Consider the following 10,929-nt stretch of genomic DNA (forward strand, 5'->3'; position numbering starts at 1 on the left):
TTCGGTGTGGTGAGGTTTAGATATGCCCATCTCAGATCCTCAGTGCTATGATATTACTCTGCTGCATGAAGAAAGGAGGGCAAAAAGAATGAACAAAGGTAAACACATGGGTAGAAGCCACACACTAAAAAAAACAACAACAAAAAAAAAGTTAAATAAAAAGCAAACCAAGTCTAATAACAACAACAAAAACCTTCCATGAGCAGGAGAAGAATAGAAGTAAAATTAAAACAGCTCAGTTGGAAGGCAACTACAATAATCAGTCCAGTTCTCTGATTGCTTTAATGCTCTCTAATGGTGCAACACAGGTGAGCTGTAAAAGGCAGACTTGTCTTGTCCTCTCAACCTGCTGCAATCAGCTGCACCCAAAAATTTCTAGAGGGAAAGAGACACCTGACACAGACATGGTAAAAATGACCCAAACTAAAGAAGTAGCAACTCTGAGGGTGTGGGAAAGTCTGCAAACAAATCACTGGGTGTGTCAGATACACAGACGCTGGTATAATGCGGTGATTACTGTCTCAGTGAATATGTAAACGTGAGCTTGGTGTTTTAAGAGCCAGCCACAATGACTGCTGAACAAACTTCAGTCTGGCTAAAATTGCCCAGGAGCAGTACAACATTTGCTGTGCCCCTAAAGCTTCATGGGATGTTCAGAGATAACTGAAGCCCAGAGCAACTAAAAAAATCCAGCGTGGCACCTTATTCTACATGCAGATTTTCTAGAGAAAATATCACAGAACTGGGAAAATTGCTTCTGTGACACCCATGAGTGGATTTCTCCATGAGCTTCACTGAGGCTACAGGGCCCATTATTTTCCCACCCTGATAGCATCACAAGATACAGCGTCTATGATCCACATCAAATGGCAAAATTCAGCCCTAGGAACAGGCCTCCAAAATACTGGTGAGAAGCTTTAAAATTCCAAATGCAACAAATATAGGAACATAGAGAGCTCATGGATTTAAGCTCACACAGTCTGTACCGAAAATCTAAGAAATAAACCTTATAGTTTTGTGCAGCCTTGGTTATTCCATTGCTAGCAAGCAAGCAGACAAACAAAGAGATAAATACATACATACAAAGTACATACCCCAAGTTAATGGCAGTGGTCTGCCAGCGGAAGCAAGCCCAAGATTTTACAATGAAGGAATTCCTAATGAAAGTTAAAGAGTTTTTTCCATTTCTCTGGAGGCATTGGCCCCCAGTCTGGCATCAAACTGTCCAGCTCCCTCTATCTTCTTTGTGATGTAGGTTTATTCTTTAGAATCCCGAAAGACCATGACTAAAAAGGGCTCAAAGAAAAAATGAAAGTTGCCTATCTCTCTCCTCCACTGTGTAACCACTTAGCACTGAGTACCCAGAATTGTAGACAGCGTTCCCAGTGTTGTTTCAGCCTAGCTCAGAGACATGTTTCCTCAGCAGGCTATTTGGATCAAAGACTTCAGGCAATGTCCCTCAAAGAAAAGACAAGGCAAAACACAGAGGGTACTTTTTCACCATCTGCTTCCATTTTAATTTGCTGCACTCCCACGTGTCACCAGAGTCTGTGGGATGGTCAGTTGGATTCTGGGTCCTGTGCATTCATGGCAGTATAAGACTACAAGGTCTTCATATCCTGTTTCCTACAACTGTGTAATAGACATGTAGTCCAGCAGTCTCCACAGCACATTTATTCCAAAACTATCACACATTAACATATGCCTTTTCAAGTGACCAATGGGAAACAATTAGATAAATTTTCCAGTCTGAAGTGAGGCAGTAATTTTCATTCTTAGATTAAAGCAGTTGACAACAACAAATTAGGTATTTCATTGTACAGAGATATAATGTCATCTCCCTGATCTCTATTAACTGATTCTAGAGATTATAAAATTTACTCCACTCTGTGGATAAAAATACATAAAACTAGAGATAACTTTTTATTTATGTCAAAATTAGAAAAAAACCCAAAATATTGATATACATGTAATCTGAACTGTATGTTGACATATATTGCAAAAATCAAAGCCAGTAATTGAAAAACTGATTCTCAGAACTGATGAAGTGGCAATCTTATATTGCTTTTTGATTAAAGTACGGTGATACCATATGAAAATGTTACTACATTATGATAGGTCAGCTGTAAGTTGTATTTACAGTATTTCCTTAGGTAAGGTTCCCATTCCACAGTAGCTTAGCTACACTAACAGATGTAAATCAGAAAGAGTAGGGGTCCCTGGAGATGTCCCAATGGATGCAAACATCGTAACTATCAGCACTGAAAGTAAGCAGGGGATGAGACAGTGAGGAGTCACTTGCTAAATTTTGCCTCTGATTTAACAGAAAATGTGTCATGAAGGACACAGTAGGGCATTTATAGCACAACACATGTCGCCCAGCAGGTACATGAAGCTATTCTAGATAAGTCCAGACACAGCTGGAAAACAATTCATGGGTCCCCCAAGGAAAATTTCAGAAATTTTCAGTCAGAAAATGCATCTGTTTTTCTCCCTATAACTTAGTGAGTGCCAAAGACTTTGTAACATTCACACAGACTGCCTGAATCCTGCTGACGATGAAAGGCTAAGGTCAAGCTTTGTACTTCTGGCACTGGCAACACATTTCAGGGCCTCTACAACAGAGCCAGAGAGAGTCACTCATTGGGACGCCTGACCCACAGGGCAGTAAAAGTATGAAACAAGCAAAGAGGGCAAGTTCATATCTCAGTAGGGCACAGTTGGAGGACAGTTCATATTGGCAGGGCCCTAGCATGGTTATTACTCTATCCCTGCATAACAGTGCAGGAGGATGCTGACACATCAGAGCTCAAGTGAGAACAAAACCAACTGTCTCTCTGTGCACTCAGCTGTTAGAAACAGTTTAATTGGTTCCCGCTGTATACACGGCTGCAAAAGTAGCAAAGGACTGAAGTCCCCTCATGTTTGGTCAAGATCTTGCTTTCTTTCATCTGTTGTGCAGATGCTGATGGGGGTCACCTGCCTGGAGGGGGGTCAGCATTCTGCCAAATGGATTTAAGAAGGGTACTCACAGTCCAGGCATCCCAGCTTAATGGTCAGTGACTCAGTAAGAAAACCAAGATTGTCTGCACTGGTGGATGGCTCCATTCCTAAAGTTTGTAAGGAAGAATGATATCCTGGAAAAACTTCTCTACAGATGTATGCTGCTTTATCTAACAAACCCATTCCACCTAGTAGGGAAATTCTCTTACAACCATTATCAGCAATACCTAATTTCCATAGTCTCAATACGGGCAAAAACCTAAATGAAGTGTGGAGTGTAGGAAGAATGAGAGAATGTAACTAAAGGCTCTGGGAAGATATGAGGGAGGGAGTAAAAATGGAAAGAAGTACCCACTCTGCAATAGGGTGACATTCCTGCATTCTGGGAGAAGTATGATTTTCATGAATATATGGCTTGTCTATAGACACAAGACTAAAACCAACATAATGATTAATATTATGGTATATATTTTAATTAGCAATCATGGCTTTGCTACACTAACACTTCAGAAGACATAAAGGTGTATGAAAAAAACAGGTCTAACCTACCTGCAGTGAGAGTACTTATGTGATAGTACAGACCCTCATTAATTTGCAGGCTTCTGAGAAAATTGTGCCTCAGTTTCCCAAAATGCTAAATCCACTAATATTTGTAATGTATTGGAAATTGCTGACTTTATCTGCTATATATATGTCGTTTATCCTCACATTTTTATACAGTGTATGATTGCAGACAAGAAAATATTCTCAGCATTTAACTTCTGGTCAAATAGGAACAGTGCATTGACATGACCCAGCTCTATCAGAAACAATCTAATGGTCATACAATACCCACAGCTTTCAGGGCTTGATCTTAGACCAATGGAAAGTACAGAATTTGCTGTATTGTAGGCTGATGATTTATTGACTACATGTTTTCAGAGGGAATGAACTGTTGTAACACACTAGGGGGAAAATGGATTTATGTTAAAGGAAAATCATGTTACACCTCTAGAAGAGTCCAGGAAACTTATATGCAAGAATCAGCAGAGACAAAGATGCTTAAACAGTTCCCCAGTTGTTTCGTTCCTTCTTGAAATGGTTGTTTGCTTTGACCTGACAAGCAAAGGAGCAGAATTGGCAGGCTGATGTAGAACAACATGGATTCCCATGTATTTCTGTCACAGCCTTCTGGAGATTTGAAAGAAAACAGATGGCAGTGCAGGACCAAGAGCGTGCAAAGAGATTAATGATTTTTAAAGACCAGTATGATTTACTTAAAAATATCCTAATTTTTTTGTATTTCTAAAGCACTGAGATTTCCTGGAAAATGGAACTCAAAATATTTGCTAGTTATGAAAGTATCAGCAACCATATGCTACTGATGAGTATGCCTGTTTGAAATGTTTTAAGAAATATTTAAGTGGAAATGAAAATACAAAACATCCCTAAAAATTAACTAGAGAAGGGTTAGCAAGTTAACTCTTTTCTGAAAAATTGTCACTCTTTGTAATCTACTTTTCAACTTTTCAGAACCAGCAGAGATGCTGATGCCTTTTTTCAATGTCAAGAAGACACAGACAGTGCTAAAAATGCAGGTATAGTTTCTTCACATGCATTCTTGACACTTAAAGGTGTCCAAAATATGAATAAGTTTCTGGAGGTTTGTGATGTGTCTGGTCAGCTTCCTCAGTCAACATCTTACAGATATGACTGCTGAAACATTGGAGGATCTTCACATTGTTTTCACTCACAAAGACCACAGGAATATAAAATTGACTACATAGAGTCAGAAATCCATCTAAACCAGTATCATATCTCTAAGTAAAGGTCAGCTGCAGAAGTATAGGGAAAGCATATTAAAAAAACACATATAGTCTGATCCTACCTCTGCTCAATCCTTTCAGTTTAGGACTTGCAGATGGGAGTACAGCCAGGTTATCATGTTTAAAAGTGCACCCATCCTCCAAAATTTTTTACCTCTTCCCACAGCTTTGTCCTAGGAGAAGAAAATAATGCTATGTGCTCTTAAACTTTCAAAGGTATGCTTGCATGATTTCTTCACAATAAATCCAAGCTGGATTGTGCTCCTTTGCAGAAATGTTTCTTCTCTTTTGTGTGTCTGTGTTTGTGTACTTATTTTGTGAAACTGCCCTGGGAACACATCTTCATGTCAGATCTTCTAATGTTAAATTGGACCTGATCATATTCTTCAAAGACAAACAGGGGACTGTACAAGTTTCTATCACTTAAGTTTTCACAGCTCATTAATCAAGTTCTTTAAGCAGCTAAAAAGATTGCCCCTCCAAACAGGAAACAATATGAAAAGCCCCCCAGATCAGGCTTGTTCACTGCCTTGAATAATAAAAACTATAAAACAATAGAAAGGGGTTCTTGTTTATGGCTCCTTTATAAAAGTCCTATACCAGGGAGACAGAATAGACTAGTTGGGTCTCACAAATCAGCTTTGTCCCTATTTCAAAGAAGAGCTGGGCTGGCACCTACATTACCTGGATTTTAGTTATTTTGGGACACAGTGAAGAGAAAAATACTCTCCAACAAAAACAAATGTAAACTTCAAAATTCAAGACAAGAAATACCAACTTCAGCAATTATTACTGGGAAGTCAGCAAGCACTTGTTATTCAGGGATGAAGCCTATTTCTTCCTTGCTGCCAAAGTTTTTCTCAGTTCCTCAAAGTTACCTCTATTTCCATTTTCACAGTCTAAACACATCCTTCTGATCTCCAGCTCCCATTCCTTGAATTCCAGCAAGTCTTCCAATCTCATCCCTTTCTTATCTACTTCCTTCTTTTTACCTGAAGTTGGAATTTTTCACTCCAGAAAAGCCTTATCAGTGGTAAAAGCCTACTCTATTGTCAGAATAACTTTTCTATTAAATCAAAAAAACCCCTGAGGTCAGTTTTGCTACTCCGTGTTACAGAATCACAGAATCACAGAATATCCTGAGTTGAACAGGACCCACCAGGATCACTGAGTCCAGCTCCTGACCCTGAAGAGGACCACCCCCAAGAGCCACACCATGTGCCTGAAAGCAATGTCCAAATGCTTCTTGAGCTCTGTCACGGTGGTGCTGTGACCACTGCCCTGGGGAGCCTGTTCCAGTGCCCAATCACCCTCTGGGTGAAAAACCTATTTCTCACATCCAATCTAAATCTCCCCTGATACAACTTCAGGCCATTCCCTCAGGTCCTGTCATTGGTCACCATAGATTTCGTCCTGTAAACTCCTACTATTAGAAGACATTATCTGACACCATAGGGATCGCCAGAGAAGCCAAAATCTCAAGTGTTGAAATACCCTGTAGGAAACTGAAAATATATATCTAACAGGGGGCATGAATGTTGAGCAACATATAAACCAGACACGAAGCCTCAGGGAGGGAAAAGCTTGTTTGGCCATCACCAGGTACCCATTTAACACAATCCACTAAGATAGCTTGAGGCTTCTCTACCAATAGCACTGCCCAGGGTGTGATGTGCTCATGTACCTTCCTGGTTCTCAGCAAATCACAGCTGGGAACATCCTATCAAGAGAAATAAACCATGAGGACAGAACTGACACACCAGAGCTCATGGGAGCTTCCAGCAACATGGGACACATTCATCTGTGCCTTCCACTGCTGTAAACCAACAGTAGTTCCAGTAGTTTCATGGCCCTTCAGAGAGTTACTCTGCTGTAAGAAGTATGTGAGCAGAATCAAATGCACTCTGTAGATTTGCCCAAGTCCCTCAGCCAGCATTTCAAAAACAGCTTATAATTTTGGCTGCCTCAATTTTTGAGTCTCTTGGTGTCTTAAAAGACACTAAAAATAAAGAGCCAAAATTACAGGTTACTCTGCACAACTTGGGCCTCAGTTTCTCTGTACTAAGTTCTGATGTTACTTGGACTTAGAATTGAAGCATGGAGTAATTTCTTGAACAATACAAAGCTCCAGAAAACTTTCACTAGAGGAGAGCGGACTTGCACTCTCTGTGTCTCAGGTCACTCAGGCTGGAAGATAACAATTCCTTGGCCTGATAACAGACTTGTGCCAAACAGAAGTAATGTCATTGTTAAGTGGAATTGCAGAAATAGGATAAATTATTCAGACCTACTGCATGTGTGCTGAAAACTACCAGTTTTCTGCACATGCCTGAGTTCAAACGAATGTGATATTAGGGATCACAACTGGCAAATAGAAAAGCCACATGAGACACCACTGTCAATAATCAACAAACCAAAAAGCATGGGAAAATACACATAAAATCTTTCGTCCAATGAAAATAAGAGCAGTCAGCTTTCTTTTAATTTAGGAACATGCTGTGCTTGCCTGGGGGTTGCAAGGGCAGGGAAGGGAGAGAGGGTCAGCTCTCCATAGGACTGACCCAGGTTTGAAAATTCACAGCAACTAAAGTGCTGAAAGCCAAGCCTCCCACACATCCTTCCCCTATGTGTCAGGAAATAGTGTCCCCTGATTGCTCAATCTCTAAGTCAGATGGCTGGCCTGGAGGGAATACATGGGTTTTTCGGATACCATCAGACCTTGGGGGAATTTTATATCGACTAAAGCAGATGGAGCAAACCAAAACAATTTTGGAGATCCCTTCAAGATGCTGTTCAACTCTTGATGAGCTTCCCTGTCAATGAAGTACAGTAAGTGCACCTCATATCTGTACTTGGCAAGAAAAATTTTTGTGACTGATTTTCAGGATGAACAGAACTATACATAAGAAGCATAACTAAAAAGAACCAGCAGTGATAGCAGCAGACAAGTGATATGGTGTGGTAAAGCCACTAGGCTATCCAGGGAATTTGCTTACTCAGCTCTGTGAAACCATGAGACCTCACTTCGTAACACATAATATAGACTTTTAAAACCTCAGGGCTACACTGACTGTCATAAGCTGCAACAGGCAATAGCTCTCTGTTCCACAAAACAAAACTGAAAAGATGCCTGCCTTGTTCATATTGTGTTTTTTTAATCTTGCTTCCAGGGCAAGTCCACCCATAGTTGAAGTAGCAATTTCCTGGCTAGTACCATCTCATCCAAATTCAAGGATGCTAAAACCCACGCATTCTCATTGGAACTGAATTTATGTCCTGCCAGATCAATATCTCCCTTCCCATTTTTCTTCCCAGCCTTCCATTCAGTGTGCAACTTTCCTGTTGAATCATAACTGACAGCCTACAAGGAATTTCCAGACTTGCAAATCTCCACAGGTAGTGTTGCTAACCTATTGGACACTGAGACAAAGGAAAGAGAGAGGAATAATGAGACAGACAGGAAGCAGTCAGATGAAAACAAATATGGAATTATCTCCTCCTTAGTTCCTCTTCTTACCCTCTCAGCTTTCAGCAGTTCTGAATATATGAGTCCTAAATTGCCTAAAGTACTTCAGAGAGACTTACTGTTGAACCAGGTAAAAAGTGTTTGTGGCTGCAGACACTTGCCTTGGCTGTGACGGCTCTCAATTTTTTATTGGGGCATAAAGATTTCTAACAAGTTACTACATTCCTTAAGAAGTTTTTTTCTTTTACATTGCCAGCCAAAGTGATTAGGCATTTTTTAAGAAATAAAAGCAGCTTCTTGGAAAAGGAGATGCTAGGCCCACTGGAAACAAAATCTAGTAAGAAATAAATGGGGTAGAGGAAAAAATTCTAATATGTCACAGCAAAGTAGCTCAGATCCCAGTATGATTCCTTCCAAGTTTGAAGACTTCACTTCCAAAGTACATCCTTGAAGGATCTGCTTTTTGAGATCCTTGCAGGATCTGCTTTTTTTTTTTTGTATCCTTACATATGCATCAGTACAGCTGCTTATTCTCCAGTTCATGATTTGCATAGTATGGCATCCCTTAGTGGGGATTAGACCTTGACTACCTGCCCAGTAAAGGCCATCTCCATTACATTAGCCAGCAGTTGTTGTGATTACATCAACCTGCAGTTGTTTCCAGCACAGCTAACTACACTTGCTCAATTTTGATATGCAGCGGAGATCCTAGTAACCCTCCTTCCTTTCAGTCCTCAATTTTCCTCTTTTTTTGCCTTCTCCCTGCCCCAATAACCCACTCTGCCACCCTGAAGAGGAAAAGTATTTGCAGACTTTTCCCATTATCAAAACAGCCTGATGCAGGGAATGCTGACTTGCAGCGGCCTTTCTTGTGACTGCTTGTTGGCTGAAGCCAGTTGCTAACAGCATGGGGACTCACATTGTGCAATTCACATGGCTTCTGCTCCTCAGCCCAGCTTTGTGTTTATGCTCAAGGGCATCATCTCTCCTTCCAGCAACTGCACAGGCCAACAATGCTCCTGCTGGCCAAGAGTTTTCTACAGTTACAAGTGCTTGCAAAGTGTGTCATCTTCATACAGGAGGCCTCAAACTGTTCCTGGGGAAGCAAGCTGCTTCTGTCATGGGTCTCATTAGAAAAGATGCCAATGAAAAGGACAGCTGCCTACACAGCTGTCCCCAGAACTGCTCCCTTCTCCACTTGAAGAATGAACAGACACTCAGGTGTGAGATTGTTTTCAATCTCACAGGAGGTAAGGTTAATTAAATGCATCATTGAATTTTAATTGCAAATAGATACAGCTGTGTGCCCCACTGAAAACATCATCTTCTTATGGAGTTGGCTTGGGAACCTCCAGACTGCAGAGGTATAAAAAAAAATTAATAAGAATCACTACTTTTAGTTTGGACTAGGACCAGGTGCCTGTATCAGTATCTGCAGGGAGATTCTCCTTGCAGTAGGTGACTTGTTCATGTATGACCCTGTTATATCTAGGTTTTAGATGTGAGAGACACCTCTTCTCTGCAGAAGCAGAGGGTTCTTTGAAGAGCCCTTAGTATCAAGTAAGTACAGGCTGGAGGTGCTAAATTTGGCAGATTTAACCAAGTGACTCCCCTGACTTGTTTTAGTATTTTTATCACCAGTAGCCTGGCAGAGCTGGAGAGGACTTCATTGTCAGGGGCCAGGGAATTGCCTGTCATCCTCATAAGGAAAGAGGAACTGCTTGCTGCACAATATGACAAGGGATTAAAGAGTTAAAAAAGAAATCCCACACTGTAGAGTTGCCTAAGGAAGCTGATTTTTGCCTAAGGCTTATTTGGGATTTTCCTTTCCTGCTACCAGAACATGAACTAGCTGAATTTCAGTTAATTTTGTAGTCTTCTAAAAAAATGACCCTCCTCACTCTCCTCAGACCTCCCTCATCCCCTGTCACCCCGATCCACATACAGGAGAGTGCAAAAGCCTGCACTGTCTGCATACCTTTGGGAGAAGCAATCAAACTAAACCTGAATTGTGTGTGCTGCCAAGCTGGCTTCAGAATGTCAGAGGAGAAAAAAAAAAAAAAAAAGAAAGAAAGACAATCAGTATTTGCAGGGATTTGTTTTTGAAAACAAGCAAATATATGAGGAGCTTTGCTGCAGCAGCTGCACTTACATTGTAGTAGCTGTGGCTCTGCGGAGATCCTCCCTGTTCTGCAGTCCCGTAATCCACACAGAGAAATGCCTGTACTGCTCCTCTCGCTGCCACTGCTGTTAGAGTGAGACTGGAACTGCTGCTGTTTTCACTTTCAGACCAGCCTCTCTCTCCAAATCCTCTGACGTCAGACAGCCTGCAAGAGATATTTATGGAATGAACAATCTAAAAGTTTTTCTAGGTAGATTTAAAACTGCAGGTTTGTGGGGGGAGGGGGGGCGGGGAATCTGTAATTTTTGTTCACTTGGATAGAAAACCCCTCCAAGGGGTTCAGGGAGGAAACTGTGGAGAACTACAGATGTGGTTGTATAAGTCCCTGGCAAAAGGCAGTACCTGTACTTTTCTGTCCGTGGTATATTATATCCACACCCAGGCTGTAACTATCTGTCATGAAAGTCCCCATTTGGAAAGTGGTTTTCCAGTCTCTCAGCTGTGCTTAAACAGGGTTTGAATCAAGCGTGACA

The 10,929-nt window shown here is 41.1% G+C and overlaps 1 protein-coding gene across 1 annotated transcript in view; it reads right to left on the reverse strand.

Annotated features, from left to right (window-relative positions):
* Nucleotides 1–10,536, reverse strand: part of DAAM2 (dishevelled associated activator of morphogenesis 2) — a 203,861-nt gene extending 193,325 nt beyond the window's left edge. The window contains exon 1 of the mRNA XM_059841244.1: nucleotides 10,427–10,536. The gene's annotated coding sequence lies outside the window, so the exon portion shown is untranslated. The remainder of the gene's footprint in view (nucleotides 1–10,426) is intronic.
* Between the last annotated feature and the right edge of the window lie 393 nt (nucleotides 10,537–10,929).

This window comes from Haemorhous mexicanus, chromosome 3 (genome assembly GCF_027477595.1).
Source record: "Haemorhous mexicanus isolate bHaeMex1 chromosome 3, bHaeMex1.pri, whole genome shotgun sequence".
In the NCBI taxonomy this organism is placed as follows: Eukaryota; Metazoa; Chordata; class Aves; order Passeriformes; family Fringillidae; genus Haemorhous; species Haemorhous mexicanus.